Genomic DNA, 27,075 nt, shown 5'->3' with positions numbered 1-27,075 from the left:
CTGAGTGTGTGGGCTCTTCTGAGCCTTGTTGCTACATGGGGATTCAGTTGTCTGAAAAAACGCGTTTATTTCGGGCTGAAAAACACGTTTTGAAAAGTGTACTGTTACTGCCCCATAACTTACATGGGGTTGACCAAACTTGCAGAAACATGTTTATTTCTGCTGAAAAACATGTTTTGACACTTTCAGCACACTGGGGTTAAGATCTGAGTGTGTGGGCTCTTCTGAGCCTTGCTGCTACATGGGTATTCAGTTGTCTGAAAAAACGCGTTTATTTCGGGCTGAAAAACACGTTTTGAAAAGTGTACTGTTACTGCCCCATAACTTACATGGGGTTGACCAAACTTGCAGAAACATGTTTATTTCTGCTGAAAAACATGTTTTGAACCTTTCTGCACACTGGGGTTAAGATCTGAGTGTGTGGGCTCTTCTGAGCCTTGCTGCTACATGGGGATTCAGTTGTCTGAAAAAACGCGTTTATTTCGGGCTGAAAAACACGTTTTGCAGAGTGTACTGTTACTGCCCCATAACTTACATGGGGTTGACCAAACTTGCAGAAACATGTTTATTTCTGCTGAAAAACATGTTTTGACACTTTCAGCACACTGGGGTTAAGATCTGAGTGTGTGGGCTCTTCTGAGCCTTGTTGCTACATGGGGATTCAGTTGTCTGAAAAAACGCGTTTATTTCGGGCTGAAAAACACGTTTTGAAAAGTGTACTGTTACTGCCCCATAACTTACATGGGGTTGACCAAACTTGCAGAAACATGTTTATTTCTGCTGAAAAACATGTTTTGACACTTTCAGCACACTGGGGTTAAGATCTGAGTGTGTGGGCTCTTCTGAGCCTTGCTGCTACATGGGGATTCAGTTGTCTGAAAAAACGCGTTTATTTCGGGCTGAAAAACACGTTTTGCAGAGTGTACTGTTACTGCCCCATAACTTACATGGGATTGACCAAACTTGCAGAAACATGTTTATTTCTGCTGAAAAACACGTTTTGACCCTTTCTGCACACTGGGGTTAAGAGCTGAGTGTGTGGGCTCTTCTGAGACTTGCTGCTACATGGGTATTCAGTTGTCTGAAAAAACGCGTTTATTTCGGGCTGAAAAACACGTTTTGAAAAGTGTACTGTTACTGCCCCATAACTTACATGGGGTTGACCAAACTTGCAGAAACATGTTTATTTCTGCTGAAAAACATGTTTTGACACTTTCAGCACACTGGGGTTAAGATCTGAGTGTGTGGGCTCTTCTGAGCCTTGTTGCTACATGGGGATTCAGTTGTCTGAAAAAACGCGTTTATTTCGGGCTGAAAAACACGTTTTGAAAAGTGTACTGTTACTGCCCCATAACTTACATGGGGTTGACCAAACTTGCAGAAACATGTTTATTTCTGCTGAAAAACATGTTTTGACACTTTCAGCACACTGGGGTTAAGATCTGAGTGTGTGGGCTCTTCTGAGCCTTGCTGCTACATGGGTATTCAGTTGTCTGAAAAAACGCGTTTATTTCGGGCTGAAAAACACGTTTTGAAAAGTGTACTGTTACTGCCCCATAACTTACATGGGGTTGACCAAACTTGCAGAAACATGTTTATTTCTGCTGAAAAACACGTTTTGACCCTTTCTGCACACTGGGGTTAAGATCTGAGTGTGTGGGCTCTTCTGAGCCTTGCTGCTACATGGGTATTCAGTTGTCTGAAAAAACGCGTTTATTTCGGGCTGAAAAACACGTTTTGAAAAGTGTACTGTTACTGCCCCATAACTTACATGGGGTTGACCAAACTTGCAGAAACATGTTTATTTCTGCTGAAAAACATGTTTTGACACTTTCAGCACACTGGGGTTAAGATCTGAGTGTGTGGGCTCTTCTGAGCCTTGCTGCTACATGGGGATTCAGTTGTCTGAAAAAACGCGTTTATTTCGGGCTGAAAAACACGTTTTGCAGAGTGTACTGTTACTGCCCCATAACTTACATGGGATTGACCAAACTTGCAGAAACATGTTTATTTCTGCTGAAAAACACGTTTTGACCCTTTCTGCACACTGGGGTTAAGAGCTGAGTGTGTGGGCTCTTCTGAGACTTGCTGCTACATGGGTATTCAGTTGTCTGAAAAAACGCGTTTATTTCGGGCTGAAAAACACGTTTTGAAAAGTGTACTGTTACTGCCCCATAACTTACATGGGGTTGACCAAACTTGCAGAAACATGTTTATTTCTGCTGAAAAACATGTTTTGACACTTTCAGCACACTGGGGTTAAGATCTGAGTGTGTGGGCTCTTCTGAGCCTTGTTGCTACATGGGGATTCAGTTGTCTGAAAAAACGCGTTTATTTCGGGCTGAAAAACACGTTTTGAAAAGTGTACTGTTACTGCCCCATAACTTACATGGGGTTGACCAAACTTGCAGAAACATGTTTATTTCTGCTGAAAAACATGTTTTGACACTTTCAGCACACTGGGGTTAAGATCTGAGTGTGTGGGCTCTTCTGAGCCTTGCTGCTACATGGGTATTCAGTTGTCTGAAAAAACGCGTTTATTTCGGGCTGAAAAACACGTTTTGAAAAGTGTACTGTTACTGCCCCATAACTTACATGGGGTTGACCAAACTTGCAGAAACATGTTTATTTCTGCTGAAAAACATGTTTTGAACCTTTCTGCACACTGGGGTTAAGATCTGAGTGTGTGGGCTCTTCTGAGCCTTGCTGCTACATGGGGATTCAGTTGTCTGAAAAAACGCGTTTATTTCGGGCTGAAAAACACGTTTTGCAGAGTGTACTGTTACTGCCCCATAACTTACATGGGGTTGACCAAACTTGCAGAAACATGTTTATTTCTGCTGAAAAACATGTTTTGACACTTTCAGCACACTGGGGTTAAGATCTGAGTGTGTGGGCTCTTCTGAGCCTTGTTGCTACATGGGGATTCAGTTGTCTGAAAAAACGCGTTTATTTCGGGCTGAAAAACACGTTTTGAAAAGTGTACTGTTACTGCCCCATAACTTACATGGGGTTGACCAAACTTGCAGAAACATGTTTATTTCTGCTGAAAAACATGTTTTGACACTTTCAGCACACTGGGGTTAAGATCTGAGTGTGTGGGCTCTTCTGAGCCTTGCTGCTACATGGGTATTCAGTTGTCTGAAAAAACGCGTTTATTTCGGGCTGAAAAACACGTTTTGAAAAGTGTACTGTTACTGCCCCATAACTTACATGGGGTTGACCAAACTTGCAGAAACATGTTTATTTCCGCTGAAAAACATGTTTTGACACTTTCAGCACACTGGTGTTAAGATCTGAGTGTGTGGGCTCTTCTGAGCCTTGTTGCTACATGGGGATTCAGTTGTCTGAAAAAACGCGTTTATTTCGGGCTGAAAAACACGTTTTGAAAAGTGTACTGTTACTGCCCCATAACTTACATGGGGTTGACCAAACTTGCAGAAACATGTTTATTTCTGCTGAAAAACATGTTTTGACACTTTCAGCACACTGGGGTTAAGATCTGAGTGTGTGGGCTCTTCTGAGCCTTGTTGCTACATGGGGATTCAGTTGTCTGAAAAAACGCGTTTATTTCGGGCTGAAAAACACGTTTTGAAAAGTGTACTGTTACTGCCCCATAACTTACATGGGGTTGACCAAACTTGCAGAAACATGTTTATTTCTGCTGAAAAACATGTTTTGACACTTTCAGCACACTGGGGTTAAGATCTGAGTGTGTGGGCTCTTCTGAGCCTTGTTGCTACATGGGGATTCAGTTGTCTGAAAAAACGCGTTTATTTCGGGCTGAAAAACACGTTTTGAAAAGTGTACTGTTACTGCCCCATAACTTACATGGGGTTGACCAAACTTGCAGAAACATGTTTATTTCTGCTGAAAAACATGTTTTGACACTTTCAGCACACTGGGGTTAAGATCTGAGTGTGTGGGCTCTTCTGAGCCTTACTGCTACATGGGGATTCAGTTGTCTGAAAAAACGCGTTTATTTCGGGCTGAAAAACACGTTTTGAAAAGTGTACTGTTACTGCCCCATAACTTACATGGGGTTGACCAAACTTGCAGAAACATGTTTATTTCTGCTGAAAAACATGTTTTGACACTTTCAGCACACTGGGGTTAAGATCTGAGTGTGTGGGCTCTTCTGAGCCTTGTTGCTACATGGGGATTCAGTTGTCTGAAAAAACGCGTTTATTTCGGGCTGAAAAACACGTTTTGAAAAGTGTACTGTTACTGCCCCATAACTTACATGGGGTTGACCAAACTTGCAGAAACATGTTTATTTCTGCTGAAAAACATGTTTTGACACTTTCAGCACACTGGGGTTAAGATCTGAGTGTGTGGGCTATTCTGAGCCTTGCTGCTACATGGGTATTCAGTTGTCTGAAAAAACGCGTTTATTTCGGTTTGAAAAACACGTTTTGAAAAGTGTACTGTTACTGCCCCATAACTTACATGGGGTTGACCAAACTTGCAGAAACATGTTTATTTCTGCTGAAAAACATGTTTTGACACTTTCAGCACACTGGGGTTAAGATCTGAGTGTGTGGGCTCTTCTGAGCCTTGTTGCTACATGGGGATTCAGTTGTCTGAAAAAACGCGTTTATTTCGGGCTGAAAAACACGTTTTGAAAAGTGTACTGTTACTGCCCCATAACTTACATGGGGTTGACCAAACTTGCAGAAACATGTTTATTTCTGCTGAAAAACATGTTTTGACACTTTCAGCACACTGGGGTTAAGATCGGAGTGTGTGGGCTCTTCTGAGCCTTGCTGCTACATGGGGATTCAGTTGTCTGAAAAAACGCGTTTATTTCGGGCTGAAAAACACGTTTTGCAGAGTGTACTGTTACTGCCCCATAACTTACATGGGATTGACCAAACTTGCAGAAACATGTTTATTTCTGCTGAAAAACACGTTTTGACCCTTTCTGCACACTGGGGTTAAGAGCTGAGTGTGTGGGCTCTTCTGAGACTTGCTGCTACATGGGTATTCAGTTGTCTGAAAAAACGCGTTTATTTCGGGCTGAAAAACACGTTTTGAAAAGTGTACTGTTACTGCCCCATAACTTACATGGGGTTGACCAAACTTGCAGAAACATGTTTATTTCTGCTGAAAAACATGTTTTGACACTTTCAGCACACTGGGGTTAAGATCTGAGTGTGTGGGCTCTTCTGAGCCTTGTTGCTACATGGGGATTCAGTTGTCTGAAAAAACGCGTTTATTTCGGGCTGAAAAACACGTTTTGAAAAGTGTACTGTTACTGCCCCATAACTTACATGGGGTTGACCAAACTTGCAGAAACATGTTTATTTCTGCTGAAAAACATGTTTTGACACTTTCAGCACACTGGGGTTAAGATCTGAGTGTGTGGGCTCTTCTGAGCCTTGCTGCTACATGGGTATTCAGTTGTCTGAAAAAACGCGTTTATTTCGGGCTGAAAAACACGTTTTGAAAAGTGTACTGTTACTGCCCCATAACTTACATGGGGTTGACCAAACTTGCAGAAACATGTTTATTTCTGCTGAAAAACATGTTTTGAACCTTTCTGCACACTGGGGTTAAGATCTGAGTGTGTGGGCTCTTCTGAGCCTTGCTGCTACATGGGGATTCAGTTGTCTGAAAAAACGCGTTTATTTCGGGCTGAAAAACACGTTTTGCAGAGTGTACTGTTACTGCCCCATAACTTACATGGGGTTGACCAAACTTGCAGAAACATGTTTATTTCTGCTGAAAAACATGTTTTGACACTTTCAGCACACTGGGGTTAAGATCTGAGTGTGTGGGCTCTTCTGAGCCTTGTTGCTACATGGGGATTCAGTTGTCTGAAAAAACGCGTTTATTTCGGGCTGAAAAACACGTTTTGAAAAGTGTACTGTTACTGCCCCATAACTTACATGGGGTTGACCAAACTTGCAGAAACATGTTTATTTCTGCTGAAAAACATGTTTTGACACTTTCAGCACACTGGGGTTAAGATCTGAGTGTGTGGGCTATTCTGAGCCTTGCTGCTACATGGGTATTCAGTTGTCTGAAAAAACGCGTTTATTTCGGGCTGAAAAACACGTTTTGAAAAGTGTACTGTTACTGCCCCATAACTTACATGGGGTTGACCAAACTTGCAGAAACATGTTTATTTCTGCTGAAAAACATGTTTTGACACTTTCAGCACACTGGGGTTAAGATCTGAGTGTGTGGGCTCTTCTGAGCCTTGTTGCTACATGGGGATTCAGTTGTCTGAAAAAACGCGTTTATTTCGGGCTGAAAAACACGTTTTGAAAAGTGTACTGTTACTGCCCCATAACTTACATGGGGTTGACCAAACTTGCAGAAACATGTTTATTTCTGCTGAAAAACATGTTTTGACACTTTCAGCACACTGGGGTTAAGATCTGAGTGTGTGGGCTCTTCTGAGCCTTGTTGCTACATGGGGATTCAGTTGTCTGAAAAAACGCGTTTATTTCGGGCTGAAAAACACGTTTTGAAAAGTGTACTGTTACTGTCCCATAACTTACATGGGGTTGACCAAACTTGCAGAAACATGTTTATTTCTGCTGAAAAACATGTTTTGACACTTTCAGCACACTGGGGTTAAGATCTGAGTGTGTGGGCTCTTCTGAGCCTAGTTGCTACATGGGGATTCAGTTGTCTGAAAAAACGCGTTTATTTCGGGCTGAAAAACACGTTTTGAAAAGTGTACTGTTACTGCCCCATAACTTACATGGGGTTGACCAAACTTGCAGAAACATGTTTATTTCTGCTGAAAAACATGTTTTGACACTTTCAGCACACTGGGGTTAAGATCTGAGTGTGTGGGCTCTTCTGAGCCTTGCTGCTACATGGGGATTCAGTTGTCTGAAAAAACGCGTTTATTTCGGGCTGAAAAACACGTTTTGCAGAGTGTACTGTTACTGCCCCATAACTTACATGGGATTGACCAAACTTGCAGAAACATGTTTATTTCTGCTGAAAAACACGTTTTGACCCTTTCTGCACACTGGGGTTAAGAGCTGAGTGTGTGGGCTCTTCTGAGACTTGCTGCTACATGGGTATTCAGTTGTCTGAAAAAACGCGTTTATTTCGGGCTGAAAAACACGTTTTGAAAAGTGTACTGTTACTGCCCCATAACTTACATGGGGTTGACCAAACTTGCAGAAACATGTTTATTTCTGCTGAAAAACATGTTTTGACACTTTCAGCACACTGGGGTTAAGATCTGAGTGTGTGGGCTCTTCTGAGCCTTGTTGCTACATGGGGATTCAGTTGTCTGAAAAAACGCGTTTATTTCGGGCTGAAAAACACGTTTTGAAAAGTGTACTGTTACTGCCCCATAACTTACATGGGGTTGACCAAACTTGCAGAAACATGTTTATTTCTGCTGAAAAACATGTTTTGACACTTTCAGCACACTGGGGTTAAGATCTGAGTGTGTGGGCTCTTCTGAGCCTTGCTGCTACATGGGTATTCAGTTGTCTGAAAAAACGCGTTTATTTCGGGCTGAAAAACACGTTTTGAAAAGTGTACTGTTACTGCCCCATAACTTACATGGGGTTGACCAAACTTGCAGAAACATGTTTATTTCTGCTGAAAAACATGTTTTGAACCTTTCTGCACACTGGGGTTAAGATCTGAGTGTGTGGGCTCTTCTGAGCCTTGCTGCTACATGGGGATTCAGTTGTCTGAAAAAACGCGTTTATTTCGGGCTGAAAAACACGTTTTGCAGAGTGTACTGTTACTGCCCCATAACTTACTTGGGGTTGACCAAACTTGCAGAAACATGTTTATTTCTGCTGAAAAACATGTTTTGACACTTTCAGCACACTGGGGTTAAGATCTGAGTGTGTGGGCTCTTCTGAGCCTTGTTGCTACATGGGGATTCAGTTGTCTGAAAAAACGCGTTTATTTCGGGCTGAAAAACACGTTTTGAAAAGTGTACTGTTACTGCCCCATAACTTACATGGGGTTGACCAAACTTGCAGAAACATGTTTATTTCTGCTGAAAAACATGTTTTGACACTTTCAGCACACTGGGGTTAAGATCTGAGTGTGTGGGCTCTTCTGAGCCTTGCTGCTACATGGGTATTCAGTTGTCTGAAAAAACGCGTTTATTTCGGGCTGAAAAACACGTTTTGAAAAGTGTACTGTTACTGCCCCATAACTTACATGGGGTTGACCAAACTTGCAGAAACATGTTTATTTCTGCTGAAAAACATGTTTTGACACTTTCAGCACACTGGGGTTAAGATCTGAGTGTGTGGGCTCTTCTGAGCCTTACTGCTACATGGGGATTCAGTTGTCTGAAAAAACGCGTTTATTTCGGGCTGAAAAACACGTTTTGCAGAGTGTACTGTTACTGCCCCATAACTTACATGGGGTTGACCAAACTTGCAGAAACATGTTTATTTCTGCTGAAAAACACGTTTTGACCCTTTCTGCACACTGGGGTTAAGATCTGAGTGTGTGGGCTCTTCTGAGCCTTGCTGCTACATGGGTATTCAGTTGTCTGAAAAAACGCGTTTATTTCGGGCTGAAAAACACGTTTTGAAAAGTGTACTGTTACTGCCCCATAACTTACATGGGGTTGACCAAACTTGCAGAAACATGTTTATTTCTGCTGAAAAACATGTTTTGACACTTTCAGCACACTGGGGTTAAGATCTGAGTGTGTGGGCTCTTCTGAGCCTTGCTGCTACATGGGGATTCAGTTGTCTGAAAAAACGCGTTTATTTCGGGCTGAAAAACACGTTTTGCAGAGTGTACTGTTACTGCCCCATAACTTACATGGGGTTGACCAAACTTGCAGAAACATGTTTATTTCTGCTGAAAAACACGTTTTGACCCTTTCTGCACACTGGGGTTAAGATCTGAGTGTGTGGGCTCTTCTGAGCCTTGCTGCTACATGGGTATTCAGTTGTCTGAAAAAACGCTTTTATTTCGGGCTGAAAAACACGTTTTGAAAAGTGTACTGTTACTGCCCCATAACTTACATGGGGTTGACCAAACTTGCAGAAACATGTTTATTTCTGCTGAAAAACATGTTTTGACACTTTCAGCACACTGGGGTTAAGATCTGAGTGTGTGGGCTCTTCTGAGCCTTGTTGCTACATGGGGATTCAGTTGTCTGAAAAAACGCGTTTATTTCGGGCTGAAAAACACGTTTTGAAAAGTGTACTGTTACTGCCCCATAACTTACATGGGGTTGACCAAACTTGCAGAAACATGTTTATTTCTGCTGAAAAACATGTTTTGACACTTTCAGCACACTGGGGTTAAGAGCTGAGTGTGTGGGCTCTTCTGAGCCTTGCTGCTACATGGGTATTCAGTTGTCTGAAAAAACGCGTTTATTTCGGGCTGAAAAACACGTTTTGAAAAGTGTACTGTTACTGCCCCATAACTTACATGGGGTTGACCAAACTTGCAGAAACATGTTTATTTCTGCTGAAAAACATGTTTTGACACTTTCAGCACACTGGGGTTAAGATCTGAGTGTGTGGGCTCTTCTGAGCCTTGTTGCTACATGGGGATTCAGTTGTCTGAAAAAACGCGTTTATTTCGGGCTGAAAAACACGTTTTGAAAAGTGTACTGTTACTGCCCCATAACTTACATGGGGTTGACCAAACTTGCAGAAACATGTTTATTTCTGCTAAAAAACATGTTTTGACACTTTCAGCACACTGGGGTTAAGATCTGAGTGTGTGGGCTCTTCTGAGCCTTGCTGCTACATGGGGATTCAGTTGTCTGAAAAAACGCGTTTATTTCGGGCTGAAAAACACGTTTTGCAGAGTGTACTGTTACTGCCCCATAACTTACATGGGATTGACCAAACTTGCAGAAACATGTTTATTTCTGCTGAAAAACACGTTTTGACCCTTTCTGCACACTGGGGTTAAGAGCTGAGTGTGTGGGCTCTTCTGAGACTTGCTGCTACATGGGTATTCAGTTGTCTGAAAAAACGCGTTTATTTCGGGCTGAAAAACACGTTTTGAAAAGTGTACTGTTACTGCCCCATAACTTACATGGGGTTGACCAAACTTGCAAAAACATGTTTATTTCTGCTGAAAAACATGTTTTGACACTTTCAGCACACTGGGGTTAAGATCTGAGTGTGTGGGCTCTTCTGAGCCTTGCTGCTACATGGGGATTCAGTTGTCTGAAAAAACGCGTTTATTTCGGGCTGAAAAACACGTTTTGCAGAGTGTACTGTTACTGCCCCATAACTTACATGGGATTGACCAAACTTGCAGAAACATGTTTATTTCTGCTGAAAAACACGTTTTGACCCTTTCTGCACACTGGGGTTAAGAGCTGAGTGTGTGGGCTCTTCTGAGACTTGCTGCTACATGGGTATTCAGTTGTCTGAAAAAACGCGTTTATTTCGGGCTGAAAAACACGTTTTGAAAAGTGTACTGTTACTGCCCCATAACTTACATGGGGTTGACCAAACTTGCAGAAACATGTTTATTTCTGCTGAAAAACATGTTTTGACACTTTCAGCACACTGGGGTTAAGATCTGAGTGTGTGGGCTCTTCTGAGCCTTGTTGCTACATGGGGATTCAGTTGTCTGAAAAAACGCGTTTATTTCGGGCTGAAAAACACGTTTTGAAAAGTGTACTGTTACTGCCCCATAACTTACATGGGGTTGACCAAACTTGCAGAAACATGTTTATTTCTGCTGAAAAACATGTTTTGACACTTTCAGCACACTGGGGTTAAGATCTGAGTGTGTGGGCTCTTCTGAGCCTTGCTGCTACATGGGTATTCAGTTGTCTGAAAAAACGCGTTTATTTCGGGCTGAAAAACACGTTTTGAAAAGTGTACTGTTACTGCCCCATAACTTACATGGGGTTGACCAAACTTGCAGAAACATGTTTATTTCTGCTGAAAAACATGTTTTGAACCTTTCTGCACACTGGGGTTAAGATCTGAGTGTGTGGGCTCTTCTGAGCCTTGCTGCTACATGGGGATTCAGTTGTCTGAAAAAACGCGTTTATTTCGGGCTGAAAAACACGTTTTGCAGAGTGTACTGTTACTGCCCCATAACTTACATGGGGTTGACCAAACTTGCAGAAACATGTTTATTTCTGCTGAAAAACATGTTTTGACACTTTCAGCACACTGGGGTTAAGATCTGAGTGTGTGGGCTCTTCTGAGCCTTGTTGCTACATGGGGATTCAGTTGTCTGAAAAAACGCGTTTATTTCGGGCTGAAAAACACGTTTTGAAAAGTGTACTGTTACTGCCCCATAACTTACATGGGGTTGACCAAACTTGCAGAAACATGTTTATTTCTGCTGAAAAACATGTTTTGACACTTTCAGCACACTGGGGTTAAGATCTGAGTGTGTGGGCTCTTCTGAGCCTTGCTGCTACATGGGTATTCAGTTGTCTGAAAAAACGCGTTTATTTCGGGCTGAAAAACACGTTTTGAAAAGTGTACTGTTACTGCCCCATAACTTACATGGGGTTGACCAAACTTGCAGAAACATGTTTATTTCTGCTGAAAAACACGTTTTGACCCTTTCTGCACACTGGGGTTAAGATCTGAGTGTGTGGGCTCTTCTGAGCCTTGCTGCTACATGGGTATTCAGTTGTCTGAAAAAACGCGTTTATTTCGGGCTGAAAAACACGTTTTGAAAAGTGTACTGTTACTGCCCCATAACTTACATGGGGTTGACCAAACTTGCAGAAACATGTTTATTTCTGCTGAAAAACATGTTTTGACACTTTCAGCACACTGGGGTTAAGATCTGAGTGTGTGGGCTCTTCTGAGCCTTGCTGCTACATGGGGATTCAGTTGTCTGAAAAAACGCGTTTATTTCGGGCTGAAAAACACGTTTTGCAGAGTGTACTGTTACTGCCCCATAACTTACATGGGATTGACCAAACTTGCAGAAACATGTTTATTTCTGCTGAAAAACACGTTTTGACCCTTTCTGCACACTGGGGTTAAGAGCTGAGTGTGTGGGCTCTTCTGAGACTTGCTGCTACATGGGTATTCAGTTGTCTGAAAAAACGCGTTTATTTCGGGCTGAAAAACACGTTTTGAAAAGTGTACTGTTACTGCCCCATAACTTACATGGGGTTGACCAAACTTGCAGAAACATGTTTATTTCTGCTGAAAAACATGTTTTGACACTTTCAGCACACTGGGGTTAAGATCTGAGTGTGTGGGCTCTTCTGAGCCTTGTTGCTACATGGGGATTCAGTTGTCTGAAAAAACGCGTTTATTTCGGGCTGAAAAACACGTTTTGAAAAGTGTACTGTTACTGCCCCATAACTTACATGGGGTTGACCAAACTTGCAGAAACATGTTTATTTCTGCTGAAAAACATGTTTTGACACTTTCAGCACACTGGGGTTAAGATCTGAGTGTGTGGGCTCTTCTGAGCCTTGCTGCTACATGGGTATTCAGTTGTCTGAAAAAACGCGTTTATTTCGGGCTGAAAAACACGTTTTGAAAAGTGTACTGTTACTGCCCCATAACTTACATGGGGTTGACCAAACTTGCAGAAACATGTTTATTTCTGCTGAAAAACATGTTTTGAACCTTTCTGCACACTGGGGTTAAGATCTGAGTGTGTGGGCTCTTCTGAGCCTTGCTGCTACATGGGGATTCAGTTGTCTGAAAAAACGCGTTTATTTCGGGCTGAAAAACACGTTTTGCAGAGTGTACTGTTACTGCCCCATAACTTACATGGGGTTGACCAAACTTGCAGAAACATGTTTATTTCTGCTGAAAAACATGTTTTGACACTTTCAGCACACTGGGGTTAAGATCTGAGTGTGTGGGCTCTTCTGAGCCTTGTTGCTACATGGGGATTCAGTTGTCTGAAAAAACGCGTTTATTTCGGGCTGAAAAACACGTTTTGAAAAGTGTACTGTTACTGCCCCATAACTTACATGGGGTTGACCAAACTTGCAGAAACATGTTTATTTCTGCTGAAAAACATGTTTTGACACTTTCAGCACACTGGGGTTAAGATCTGAGTGTGTGGGCTCTTCTGAGCCTTGCTGCTACATGGGTATTCAGTTGTCTGAAAAAACGCGTTTATTTCGTGCTGAAAAACACGTTTTGAAAAGTGTACTGTTACTGCCCCATAACTTACATGGGGTTGACCAAACTTGCAGAAACATGTTTATTTCTGCTGAAAAACATGTTTTGACACTTTCAGCACACTGGGGTTAAGATCTGAGTGTGTGGGCTCTTCTGAGCCTTACTGCTACATGGGGATTCAGTTGTCTGAAAAAACGCGTTTATTTCGGGCTGAAAAACACGTTTTGCAGAGTGTACTGTTACTGCCCCATAACTTACATGGGGTTGACCAAACTTGCAGAAACATGTTTATTTCTGCTGAAAAACACGTTTTGACCCTTTCTGCACACTGGGGTTAAGATCTGAGTGTGTGGGCTCTTCTGAGCCTTGCTGCTACATGGGTATTCAGTTGTCTGAAAAAACGCGTTTATTTCGGGCTGAAAAACACGTTTTGAAAAGTGTACTGTTACTGCCCCATAACTTACATGGGGTTGACCAAACTTGCAGAAACATGTTTATTTCTGCTGAAAAACATGTTTTGACACTTTCAGCACACTGGGGTTAAGATCTGAGTGTGTGGGCTCTTCTGAGCCTTGCTGCTACATGGGGATTCAGTTGTCTGAAAAAACGCGTTTATTTCGGGCTGAAAAACACGTTTTGCAGAGTGTACTGTTACTGCCCCATAACTTACATGGGGTTGACCAAACTTGCAGAAACATGTTTATTTCTGCTGAAAAACACGTTTTGACCCTTTCTGCACACTGGGGTTAAGATCTGAGTGTGTGGGCTCTTCTGAGCCTTGCTGCTACATGGGTATTCAGTTGTCTGAAAAAACGCGTTTATTTCGGGCTGAAAAACACGTTTTGAAAAGTGTACTGTTACTGCCCCATAACTTACATGGGGTTGACCAAACTTGCAGAAACATGTTTATTTCTGCTGAAAAACATGTTTTGACACTTTCAGCACACTGGGGTTAAGATCTGAGTGTGTGGGCTCTTCTGAGCCTTGTTGCTACATGGGGATTCAGTTGTCTGAAAAAACGCGTTTATTTCGGGCTGAAAAACACGTTTTGAAAAGTGTACTGTTACTGCCCCATAACTTACATGGGGTTGACCAAACTTGCAGAAACATGTTTATTTCTGCTGAAAAACATGTTTTGACACTTTCAGCACACTGGGGTTAAGATCTGAGTGTGTGGGCTCTTCTGAGCCTTGCTGCTACATGGGGATTCAGTTGTCTGAAAAAACGCGTTTATTTCGGGCTGAAAAACACGTTTTGCAGAGTGTACTGTTACTGCCCCATAACTTACATGGGATTGACCAAACTTGCAGAAACATGTTTATTTCTGCTGAAAAACACGTTTTGACCCTTTCTGCACACTGGGGTTAAGAGCTGAGTGTGTGGGCTCTTCTGAGACTTGCTGCTACATGGGTATTCAGTTGTCTGAAAAAACGCGTTTATTTCGGGCTGAAAAACACGTTTTGAAAAGTGTACTGTTACTGCCCCATAACTTACATGGGGTTGACCAAACTTGCAGAAACATGTTTATTTCTGCTGAAAAACATGTTTTGACACTTTCAGCACACTGGGGTTAAGATCTGAGTGTGTGGGCTCTTCTGAGCCTTGTTGCTACATGGGGATTCAGTTGTCTGAAAAAACGCGTTTATTTCGGGCTGAAAAACACGTTTTGAAAAGTGTACTGTTACTGCCCCATAACTTACATGGGGTTGACCAAACTTGCAGAAACATGTTTATTTCTGCTGAAAAACATGTTTTGACACTTTCAGCACACTGGGGTTAAGATCTGAGTGTGTGGGCTCTTCTGAGCCTTGCTGCTACATGGGTATTCAGTTGTCTGAAAAAACGCGTTTATTTCGGGCTGAAAAACACGTTTTGAAAAGTGTACTGTTACTGCCCCATAACTTACATGGGGTTGACCAAACTTGCAGAAACATGTTTATTTCTGCTGAAAAACATGTTTTGAACCTTTCTGCACACTGGGGTTAAGATCTGAGTGTGTGGGCTCTTCTGAGCCTTGCTGCTACATGGGGATTCAGTTGTCTGAAAAAACGCGTTTATTTCGGGCTGAAAAACACGTTTTGCAGAGTGTACTGTTACTGCCCCATAACTTACATGGGGTTGACCAAACTTGCAGAAACATGTTTATTTCTGCTGAAAAACATGTTTTGACACTTTCAGCACACTGGGGTTAAGATCTGAGTGTGTGGGCTCTTCTGAGCCTTGTTGCTACATGGGGATTCAGTTGTCTGAAAAAACGCGTTTATTTCGGGCTGAAAAACACGTTTTGAAAAGTGTACTGTTACTGCCCCATAACTTACATGGGGTTGACCAAACTTGCAGAAACATGTTTATTTCTGCTGAAAAACATGTTTTGACACTTTCAGCACACTGGGGTTAAGATCTGAGTGTGTGGGCTCTTCTGAGCCTTGTTGCTACATGGGGATTCAGTTGTCTGAAAAAACGCGTTTATTTCGGGCTGAAAAACACGTTTTGAAAAGTGTACTGTTACTGCCCCATAACTTACATGGGGTTGACCAAACTTGCAGAAACATGTTTATTTCTGCTGAAAAACATGTTTTGACACTTTCAGCACACTGGGGTTAAGATCTGAGTGTGTGGGCTCTTCTGAGCCTTGCTGCTACATGGGGATTCAGTTGTCTGAAAAAACGCGTTTATTTCGGGCTGAAAAACACGTTTTGAAAAGTGTACTGTTACTGCCCCATAACTTACATGGGGTTGACCAAACTTGCAGAAACATGTTTATTTCTGCTGAAAAACATGTTTTGACACTTTCAGCACACTGGGGTTAAGATCTGAGTGTGTGGGCTCTTCTGAGCCTTGCTGCTACATGGGTATTCAGTTGTCTGAAAAAACGCGTTTATTTCGGGCTGAAAAACACGTTTTGAAAAGTGTACTGTTACTGCCCCATAACTTACATGGGGTTGACCAAACTTGCAGAAACATGTTTATTTCTGCTGAAAAACATGTTTTGACACTTTCAGCACACTGGGGTTAAGATCTGAGTGTGTGGGCTCTTCTGAGCCTTGTTGCTACATGGGGATTCAGTTGTCTGAAAAAACGCGTTTATTTCGGGCTGAAAAACACGTTTTGAAAAGTGTACTGTTACTGCCCCATAACTTACATGGGGTTGACCAAACTTGCAGAAACATGTTTATTTCTGCTGAAAAACATGTTTTGAACCTTTCTGCACACTGGGGTTAAGATCTGAGTGTGTGGGCTCTTCTGAGCCTTGCTGCTACATGGGGATTCAGTTGACTGAAAAAACGCGTTTATTTCGGGCTGAAAAACACGTTTTGCAGAGTGTACTGTTACTGCCCCATAACTTACATGGGGTTGACCAAACTTGCAGAAACATGTTTATTTCTGCTGAAAAACATGTTTTGACACTTTCAGCACACTGGGGTTAAGATCTGAGTGTGTGGGCTCTTCTGAGCCTTGTTGCTACATGGGGATTCAGTTGTCTGAAAAAACGCGTTTATTTCGGGCTGAAAAACACGTTTTGAAAAGTGTACTGTTACTGCCCCATAACTTACATGGGGTTGACCAAACTTGCAGAAACATGTTTATTTCTGCTGAAAAACATGTTTTGACACTTTCAGCACACTGGGGTTAAGATCTGAGTGTGTGGGCTATTCTGAGCCTTGCTGCTACATGGGTATTCAGTTGTCTGAAAAAACGCGTTTATTTCGGGCTGAAAAACACGTTTTGAAAAGTGTACTGTTACTGCCCCATAACTTACATGGGGTTGACCAAACTTGCAGAAACATGTTTATTTCTGCTGAAAAACATGTTTTGACACTTTCAGCACACTGGGGTTAAGATCTGAGTGTGTGGGCTCTTCTGAGCCTTGTTGCTACATGGGGATTCAGTTGTCTGAAAAAACGCGTTTATTTCGGGCTGAAAAACACGTTTTGAAAAGTGTACTGTTACTGCCCCATAACTTACATGGGGTTGACCAAACTTGCAAAAACATGTTTATTTCTGCTGAAAAACATGTTTTGACACTTTCAGCACACTGGGGTTAAGATCTGAGTGTGTGGGCTCTTCTGAGCCTTACTGCTACATGGGGATTCAGTTGTCTGAAAAAACGCGTTTATTTCGGGCTGAAAAACACGTTTTGCAGAGTGTACTGTTACTGCCCCATAACTTACATGGGATTGACCAAACTTGCAGAAACATGTTTATTTCTGCTGAAAAACACGTTTTGACCCTTTCTGCACACTGGGGTTAAGAGCTGAGTGTGTGGGCTCTTCTGAGACTTGCTGCTACATGGGTATTCAGTTGTCTGAAAAAACGCGTTTATTACGGGCTGAAAAACACGTTTTGAAAAGTGTACTGTTACTGCCCCATAACTTACATGGGGTTGACCAAACTTGCAGAAACATGTTTATTTCTGCTGAAAAACATGTTTTGACACTTTCAGCACACTGGGGTTAAGATCTGAGTGTGTGGGCTCTTCTGAGCCTTGTTGCTACATGGGGATTCAGTTGTCTGAAAAAAACGCGTTTATTTCGGGCTGAAAAACACGTTTTGAAAAGTGTACTGTTACTGCCCCATAACTTACATGGGGTTGACCAAACTTGCAGAAACATGTTTATTTCTGCTGAAAAACATGTTTTGACACTTTCAGCACACTGGGGTTAAGATCTGAGTGTGTGGGCTCTTCTGAGCCTTGCTGCTACATGGGTATTCAGTTGTCTGAAAAAACGCGTTTATTTCGGGCTGAAAAACACGTTTTGAAAAGTGTACTGTTACTGCCCCATAACTTACATGGGGTTGACCAAACTTGCAGAAACATGTTTATTTCTGCTGAAAAACATGTTTTGACACTTTCAGCACACTGGGGTTAAGATCTGAGTGTGTGGGCTCTTCTGAGCCTTGTTGCTACATGGGGATTCAGTTGTCTGAAAAAACGCGTTTATTTCGGGCTGAAAAACACGTTTTGAAAAGTGTACTGTTACTGCCCCATAACTTACATGGGGTTGACCAAACTTGCAGAAACATGTTTATTTCTGCTGAAAAACATGTTTTGACACTTTCAGCACACTGGGGTTAAGATCTGAGTGTGTGGGCTCTTCTGAGCCTTACTGCTACATGGGGATTCAGTTGTCTGAAAAAACGCGTTTATTTCGGGCTGAAAAACACGTTTTGCAGAGTGTACTGTTACTGCCCCATAACTTACATGGGGTTGACCAAACTTGCAGAAACATGTTTATTTCTGCTGAAAAACACGTTTTGACCCTTTCTGCACACTGGGGTTAAGATCTGAGTGTGTGGGCTCTTCTGAGCCTTGCTGCTACATGGGTATTCAGTTGTCTGAAAAAACGCGTTTATTTCGGGCTGAAAAACACGTTTTGAAAAGTGTACTGTTACTGCCCCATAACTTACATGGGGTTGACCAAACTTGCAGAAACATGTTTATTTCTGCTGAAAAACATGTTTTGACACTTTTAGCACACTGGGGTTAAGATCTGAGTGTGTGGGCTCTTCTGAGCCTTGCTGCTACATGGGGATTCAGTTGTCTGAAAAAACGCGTTTATTTCGGGCTGAAAAACACGTTTTGCAGAGTGTACTGTTACTGCCCCATAACTTACATGGGGTTGACCAAACTTGCAGAAACATGTTTATTTCTGCTGAAAAACACGTTTTGACCCTTTCTGCACACTGGGGTTAAGATCTGAGTGTGTGGGCTCTTCTGAGCCTTGCTGCTACATGGGTATTCAGTTGTCTGAAAAAACGCGTTTATTTCGGGCTGAAAAACACGTTTTGAAAAGTGTACTGTTACTGCCCCATAACTTACATGGGGTTGACCAAACTTGCAGAAACATGTTTATTTCTGCTGAAAAACATGTTTTGACACTTTCAGCACACTGGGGTTAAGATCTGAGTGTGTGGGCTCTTCTGAGCCTTGTTGCTACATGGGGATTCAGTTGTCTGAAAAAACGCGTTTATTTCGGGCTGAAAAACACGTTTTGAAAAGTGTACTGTTACTGCCCCATAACTTACATGGGGTTGACCAAACTTGCAGAAACATGTTTATTTCTGCTGAAAAACATGTTTTGACACTTTCAGCACACTGGGGTTAAGATCTGAGTGTGTGGGCTCTTCTGAGCCTTGCTGCTACATGGGGATTCAGTTGTCTGAAAAAACGCGTTTATTTCGGGCTGAAAAACACGTTTTGCAGAGTGTACTGTTACTGCCCCATAACTTACATGGGATTGACCAAACTTGCAGAAACATGTTTATTTCTGCTGAAAAACACGTTTTGACCCTTTCTGCACACTGGGGTTAAGAGCTGAGTGTGTGGGCTCTTCTGAGACTTGCTGCTACATGGGTATTCAGTTGTCTGAAAAAACGCGTTTATTTCGGGCTGAAAAACACGTTTTGAAAAGTGTACTGTTACTGCCCCATAACTTACATGGGGTTGACCAAACTTGCAGAAACATGTTTATTTCTGCTGAAAAACATGTTTTGACACTTTCAGCACACTGGGGTTAAGATCTGAGTGTGTGGGCTCTTCTGAGCCTTGTTGCTACATGGGGATTCAGTTGTCTGAAAAAACGCGTTTATTTCGGGCTGAAAAACACGTTTTGAAAAGTGTACTGTTACTGCCCCATAACTTACATGGGGTTGACCAAACTTGCAGAAACATGTTTATTTCTGCTGAAAAACATGTTTTGACACTTTCAGCACACTGGGGTTAAGATCTGAGTGTGTGGGCTCTTCTGAGCCTTGCTGCTACATGGGTATTCAGTTGTCTGAAAAAACGCGTTTATTTCGGGCTGAAAAACACGTTTTGAAAAGTGTACTGTTACTGCCCCATAACTTACATGGGGTTGACCAAACTTGCAGAAACATGTTTATTTCTGCTGAAAAACATGTTTTGAACCTTTCTGCACACTGGGGTTAAGATCTGAGTGTGTGGGCTCTTCTGAGCCTTGCTGCTACATGGGGATTCAGTTGTCTGAAAAAACGCGTTTATTTCGGGCTGAAAAACACGTTTTGCAGAGTGTACTGTTACTGCCCCATAACTTACATGGGGTTGACCAAACTTGCAGAAACATGTTTATTTCTGCTGAAAAACATGTTTTGACACTTTCAGCACACTGGGGTTAAGATCTGAGTGTGTGGGCTCTTCTGAGCCTTGTTGCTACATGGGGATTCAGTTGTCTGAAAAAACGCGTTTATTTCGGGCTGAAAAACACGTTTTGAAAAGTGTACTGTTACTGCCCCATAACTTACATGGGGTTGACCAAACTTGCAGAAACATGTTTATTTCTGCTGAAAAACATGTTTTGACACTTTCAGCACACTGGGGTTAAGATCTGAGTGTGTGGGCTCTTCTGAGCCTTGTTGCTACATGGGGATTCAGTTGTCTGAAAAAACGCGTTTATTTCGGGCTGAAAAACACGTTTTGAAAAGTGTACTGTTACTGCCCCATAACTTACATGGGGTTGACCAAACTTGCAGAAACATGTTTATTTCTGCTGAAAAACATGTTTTGACACTTTCAGCACACTGGGGTTAAGATCTGAGTGTGTGGGCTCTTCTGAGCCTTGCTGCTACATGGGGATTCAGTTGTCTGAAAAAACGCGTTTATTTCGGGCTGAAAAACACGTTTTGAAAAGTGTACTGTTACTGCCCCATAACTTACATGGGGTTGACCAAACTTGCAGAAACATGTTTATTTCTGCTGAAAAACATGTTTTGACACTTTCAGCACACTGGGGTTAAGATCTGAGTGTGTGGGCTCTTCTGAGCCTTGCTGCTACATGGGTATTCAGTTGTCTGAAAAAACGCGTTTATTTCGGGCTGAAAAACACGTTTTGAAAAGTGTACTGTTACTGCCCCATAACTTACATGGGGTTGACCAAACTTGCAGAAACATGTTTATTTCTGCTGAAAAACATGTTTTGACACTTTCAGCACACTGGGGTTAAGATCTGAGTGTGTGGGCTCTTCTGAGCCTTGTTGCTACATGGGGATTCAGTTGTCTGAAAAAACGCGTTTATTTCGGGCTGAAAAACACGTTTTGAAAAGTGTACTGTTACTGCCCCATAACTTACATGGGGTTGACCAAACTTGCAGAAACATGTTTATTTCTGCTGAAAAACATGTTTTGAACCTTTCTGCACACTGGGGTTAAGATCTGAGTGTGTGGGCTCTTCTGAGCCTTGCTGCTACATGGGGATTCAGTTGTCTGAAAAAACGCGTTTATTTCGGGCTGAAAAACACGTTTTGCAGAGTGTACTGTTACTGCCCCATAACTTACATGGGGTTGACCAAACTTGCAGAAACATGTTTATTTCTGCTGAAAAACATGTTTTGACACTTTCAGCACACTGGGGTTAAGATCTGAGTGTGTGGGCTCTTCTGAGCCTTGTTGCTACATGGGGATTCAGTTGTCTGAAAAAACGCGTTTATTTCGGGCTGAAAAACACGTTTTGAAAAGTGTACTGTTACTGCCCCATAACTTACATGGGGTTGACCAAACTTGCAGAAACATGTTTATTTCTGCTGAAAAACATGTTTTGACACTTTCAGCACACTGGGGTTAAGATCTGAGTGTGTGGGCTATTCTGAGCCTTGCTGCTACATGGGTATTCAGTTGTCTGAAAAAACGCGTTTATTTCGGGCTGAAAAACACGTTTTGAAAAGTGTACTGTTACTGCCCCATAACTTACATGGGGTTGACCAAACTTGCAGAAACATGTTTATTTCTGCTGAAAAACATGTTTTGACACTTTCAGCACACTGGGGTTAAGATCTGAGTGTGTGGGCTCTTCTGAGCCTTGTTGCTACATGGGGATTCAGTTGTCTGAAAAAACGCGTTTATTTCGGGCTGAAAAACACGTTTTGAAAAGTGTACTGTTACTGCCCCATAACTTACATGGGGTTGACCAAACTTGCAAAAACATGTTTATTTCTGCTGAAAAACATGTTTTGACACTTTCAGCACACTGGGGTTAAGATCTGAGTGTGTGGGCTCTTCTGAGCCTTACTGCTACTTGGGGATTCAGTTGTCTGAAAAAACGCGTTTATTTCGGGCTGAAAAACACGTTTTGCAGAGTGTACTGTTACTGCCCCATAACTTACATGGGATTGACCAAACTTGCAGAAACATGTTTATTTCTGCTGAAAAACACGTTTTGACCCTTTCTGCACACTGGGGTTAAGAGCTGAGTGTGTGGGCTCTTCTGAGACTTGCTGCTACATGGGTATTCAGTTGTCTGAAAAAACGCGTTTATTACGGGCTGAAAAACACGTTTTGAAAAGTGTACTGTTACTGCCCCATAACTTACATGGGGTTGACCAAACTTGCAGAAACATGTTTATTTCTGCTGAAAAACATGTTTTGACACTTTCAGCACACTGGGGTTAAGATCTGAGTGTGTGGGCTCTTCTGAGCCTTGCTGCTACATGGGTATTCAGTTGTCTGAAAAAACGCGTTTATTTCGGGCTGAAAAACACGTTTTGCAGAGTGTACTGTTACTGCCCCATAACTTACATGGGATTGACCAAACTTGCAGAAACATGTTTATTTCTGCTGAAAAACACGTTTTGACCCTTTCTGCACACTGGGGTTAAGAGCTGAGTGTGTGGGCTCTTCTGAGCCTTGCTGCTACATGGGTATTCAGTTGTCTGAAAAAACGCGTTTATTTCGGGCTGAAAAACACGTTTTGAAAAGTGTACTGTTACTGCCCCATAACTTACATGGGGTTGACCAAACTTGCAGAAACATGTTTATTTCTGCTGAAAAACATGTTTTGAACCTTTCTGCACACTGGGGTTAAGATCTGAGAGTGTGGGCTCTTCTGAGCCTTGCTGCTACATGGGGATTCAGTTGTCTGAAAAAACGCGTTTATTTCGGGCTGAAAAACACGTTTTGCAGAGTGTACTGTTACTGCCCCATAACTTACATGGGGTTGACCAAACTTGCAGAAACATGTTTATTTCTGCTGAAAAACATGTTTTGACACTTTCAGCACACTGGGGTTAAGATCTGAGTGTGTGGGCTCTTCTGAGCCTTGTTGCTACATGGGGATTCAGTTGTCTGAAAAAACGCGTTTATTTCGGGCTGAAAAACACGTTTTGAAAAGTGTACTGTTACTGCTCCATAACTTACATGGGGTTGACCAAACTTGCAGAAACATGTTTATTTCTGCTGAAAAACATGTTTTGACACTTTCAGCACACTGGGGTTAAGATCTGAGTGTGTGGAGCTATTCTGAGCCTTGCTGCTACATGGGTATTCAGTTGTCTGAAAAAACGCGTTTATTTCGGGCTGAAAAACACGTTTTGAAAAGTGTACTGTTACTGCCCCATAACTTACATGGGGTTGACCAAACTTGCAGAAACATGTTTATTTCTGCTGAAAAACATGTTTTGACACTTTCAGCACACTGGGGTTAAGATCTGAGTGTGTGGGCTCTTCTGAGCCTTGTTGCTACATGGGGATTCAGTTGTCTGAAAAAACGCGTTTATTTCGGGCTGAAAAACACGTTTTGAAAAGTGTACTGTTACTGCCCCATAACTTACATGGGGTTGACCAAACTTGCAGAAACATGTTTATTTCTGCTGAAAAACATGTTTTGACACTTTCAGCACACTGGGGTTAAGATCTGAGTGTGTGGGCTCTTCTGAGCCTTGCTGCTACATGGGGATTCAGTTGTCTGAAAAAACGCGTTTATTTCGGGCTGAAAAACACGTTTTGCAGAGTGTACTGTTACTGCCCCATAACTTACATGGGGTTGACCAAACTTGCAGAAACATGTTTATTTCTGCTGAAAAACATGTTTTGACACTTTCAGCACACTGGGGTTAAGATCTGAGTGTGTGGGCTCTTCTGAGCCTTGTTGCTACATGGGGATTCAGTTGTCTGAAAAAACGCGTTTATTTCGGGCTGAAAAACACGTTTTGAAAAGTGTACTGTTACTGCCCCATAACTTACATGGGGTTGACCAAACTTGCAGAAACATGTTTATTTCTGCTGAAAAACATGTTTTGACACTTTCAGCACACTGGGGTTAAGATCTGAGTGTGTGGGCTATTCTGAGCCTTGCTGCTACATGGGTATTCAGTTGTCTGAAAAAACGCGTTTATTTCGGGCTGAAAAACACGTTTTGAAAAGTGTACTGTTACTGCCCCATAACTTACATGGGGTTGACCAAACTTGCAGAAACATGTTTATTTCTGCTGAAAAACATGTTTTGACACTTTCAGCACACTGGGGTTAAGATCTGAGTGTGTGGGCTCTTCTGAGCCTTGTTGCTACATGGGGATTCAGTTGTCTGAAAAAACGCGTTTATTTCGGGCTGAAAAACACGTTTTGAAAAGTGTACTGTTACTGCCCCATAACTTACATGGGGTTGACCAAACTTGCAGAAACATGTTTATTTCTGCTGAAAAACATGTTTTGACACTTTCAGCACACTGGGGTTAAGATCTGAGTGTGTGGGCTCTTCTGAGCCTTGTTGCTACATGGGGATTCAGTTGTCTGAAAAAACGCGTTTATTTCGGGCTGAAAAACACGTTTTGAAAAGTGTACTGTTACTGCCCCATAACTTACATGGGGTTGACCAAACTTGCAGAAACATGTTTATTTCTGCTGAAAAACATGTTTTGACACTTTCAGCACACTGGGGTTAAGATCTGAGTGTGTGGGCTCTTCTGAGCCTTGCTGCTACATGGGTATTCAGTTGTCTGAAAAAACGCGTTTATTTCGGGCTGAAAAACACGTTTTGAAAAGTGTACTGTTACTGCCCCATAACTTACATGGGGTTGACCAAACTTGCAGAAACATGTTTATTTCTGCTGAAAAACATGTTTTGAACCTTTCTGCACACTGGGGTTAAGATCTGAGTGTGTGGGCTCTTCTGAGCCTTGCTGCTACATGGGGATTCAGTTGTCTGAAAAAACGCGTTTATTTCGGGCTGAAAAACACGTTTTGCAGAGTGTACTGTTACTGCCCCATAACTTACATGGGGTTGACCAAACTTGCAGAAACATGTTTATTTCTGCTGAAAAACATGTTTTGACACTTTCAGCACACTGGGGTTAAGATCTGAGTGTGTGGGCTCTTCTGAGCCTTGTTGCTACATGGGGATTCAGTTGTCTGAAAAAACGCGTTTATTTCGGGCTGAAAAACACGTTTTGAAAAGTGTACTGTTACTGCCCCATAACTTACATGGGGTTGACCAAACTTGCAGAAACATGTTTATTTCTGCTGAAAAACATGTTTTGACACTTTCAGCACACTGGGGTTAAGATCTGAGTGTGTGGGCTATTCTGAGCCTTGCTGCTACATGGGTATTCAGTTGTCTGAAAAAACGCGTTTATTTCGGGCTGAAAAACACGTTTTGAAAAGTGTACTGTTACTGCCCCATAACTTACATGGGGTTGACCAAACTTGCAGAAACATGTTTATTTCTGCTGAAAAACATGTTTTGACACTTTCAGCACACTGGGGTTAAGATCTGAGTGTGTGGGCTCTTCTGAGCCTTGTTGCTACATGGGGATTCAGTTGTCTGAAAAAACGCGTTTATTTCGGGCTGAAAAACACGTTTTGAAAAGTGTACTGTTACTGCCCCATAACTTACATGGGGTTGACCAAACTTGCAAAAACATGTTTATTTCTGCTGAAAAACATGTTTTGACACTTTCAGCACACTGGGGTTAAGATCTGAGTGTGTGGGCTCTTCTGAGCCTTACTGCTACATGGGGATTCAGTTGTCTGAAAAAACGCGTTTATTTCGGGCTGAAAAACACGTTTTGCAGAGTGTACTGTTACTGCCCCATAACTTACATGGGATTGACCAAACTTGCAGAAACATGTTTATTTCTGCTGAAAAACACGTTTTGACCCTTTCTGCACACTGGGGTTAAGAGCTGAGTGTGTGGGCTCTTCTGAGACTTGCTGCTACATGGGTATTCAGTTGTCTGAAAAAACGCGTTTATTACGGGCTGAAAAACACGTTTTGAAAAGTGTACTGTTACTGCCCCATAACTTACATGGGGTTGACCAAACTTGCAGAAACATGTTTATTTCTGCTGAAAAACATGTTTTGACACTTTCAGCACACTGGGGTTAAGATCTGAGTGTGTGGGCTCTTCTGAGCCTTGTTGCTACATGGGGATTCAGTTGTCTGAAAAAACGCGTTTATTTCGGGCTGAAAAACACGTTTTGAAAAGTGTACTGTTACTGCCCCATAACTTACATGGGGTTGACCAAACTTGCAGAAACATGTTTATTTCTGCTGAAAAACATGTTTTGACACTTTCAGCACACTGGGGTTAAGATCTGAGTGTGTGGGCTCTTCTGAGCCTTGCTGCTACATGGGTATTCAGTTGTCTGAAAAAACGCGTTTATTTCGGGCTGAAAAACACGTTTTGAAAAGTGTACTGTTACTGCCCCATAACTTACATGGGGTTGACCAAACTTGCAGAAACATGTTTATTTCTGCTGAAAAACATGTTTTGAACCTTTCTGCACACTGGGGTTAAGATCTGAGTGTGTGGGCTCTTCTGAGCCTTGCTGCTACATGGGGATTCAGTTGTCTGAAAAAACGCGTTTATTTCGGGCTGAAAAACACGTTTTGCAGAGTGTACTGTTACTGCCCCATAACTTACATGGGGTTGACCAAACTTGCAGAAACATGTTTATTTCTGCTGAAAAACATGTTTTGACACTTTCAGCACACTGGGGTTAAGATCTGAGTGTGTGGGCTCTTCTGAGCCTTGTTGCTACATGGGGATTCAGTTGTCTGAAAAAACGCGTTTATTTCGGGCTGAAAAACACGTTTTGAAAAGTGTACTGTTACTGCCCCATAACTTACATGGGGTTGACCAAACTTGCAGAAACATGTTTATTTCTGCTGAAAAACATGTTTTGACACTTTCAGCACACTGGGGTTAAGATCTGAGTGTGTGGGCTATTCTGAGCCTTGCTGCTACATGGGTATTCAGTTGTCTGAAAAAACGCGTTTATTTCGGGCTGAAAAACACG

Source organism: Lepisosteus platostomus, chromosome 8 (genome assembly GCF_059453375.1).
Source record: "Lepisosteus platostomus isolate fLepPlt1 chromosome 8, fLepPlt1.hap1, whole genome shotgun sequence".
NCBI lineage: Eukaryota > Metazoa > Chordata > Actinopteri > Semionotiformes > Lepisosteidae > Lepisosteus > Lepisosteus platostomus.
Note: the sequence above shows the minus strand (reverse complement) of the source record.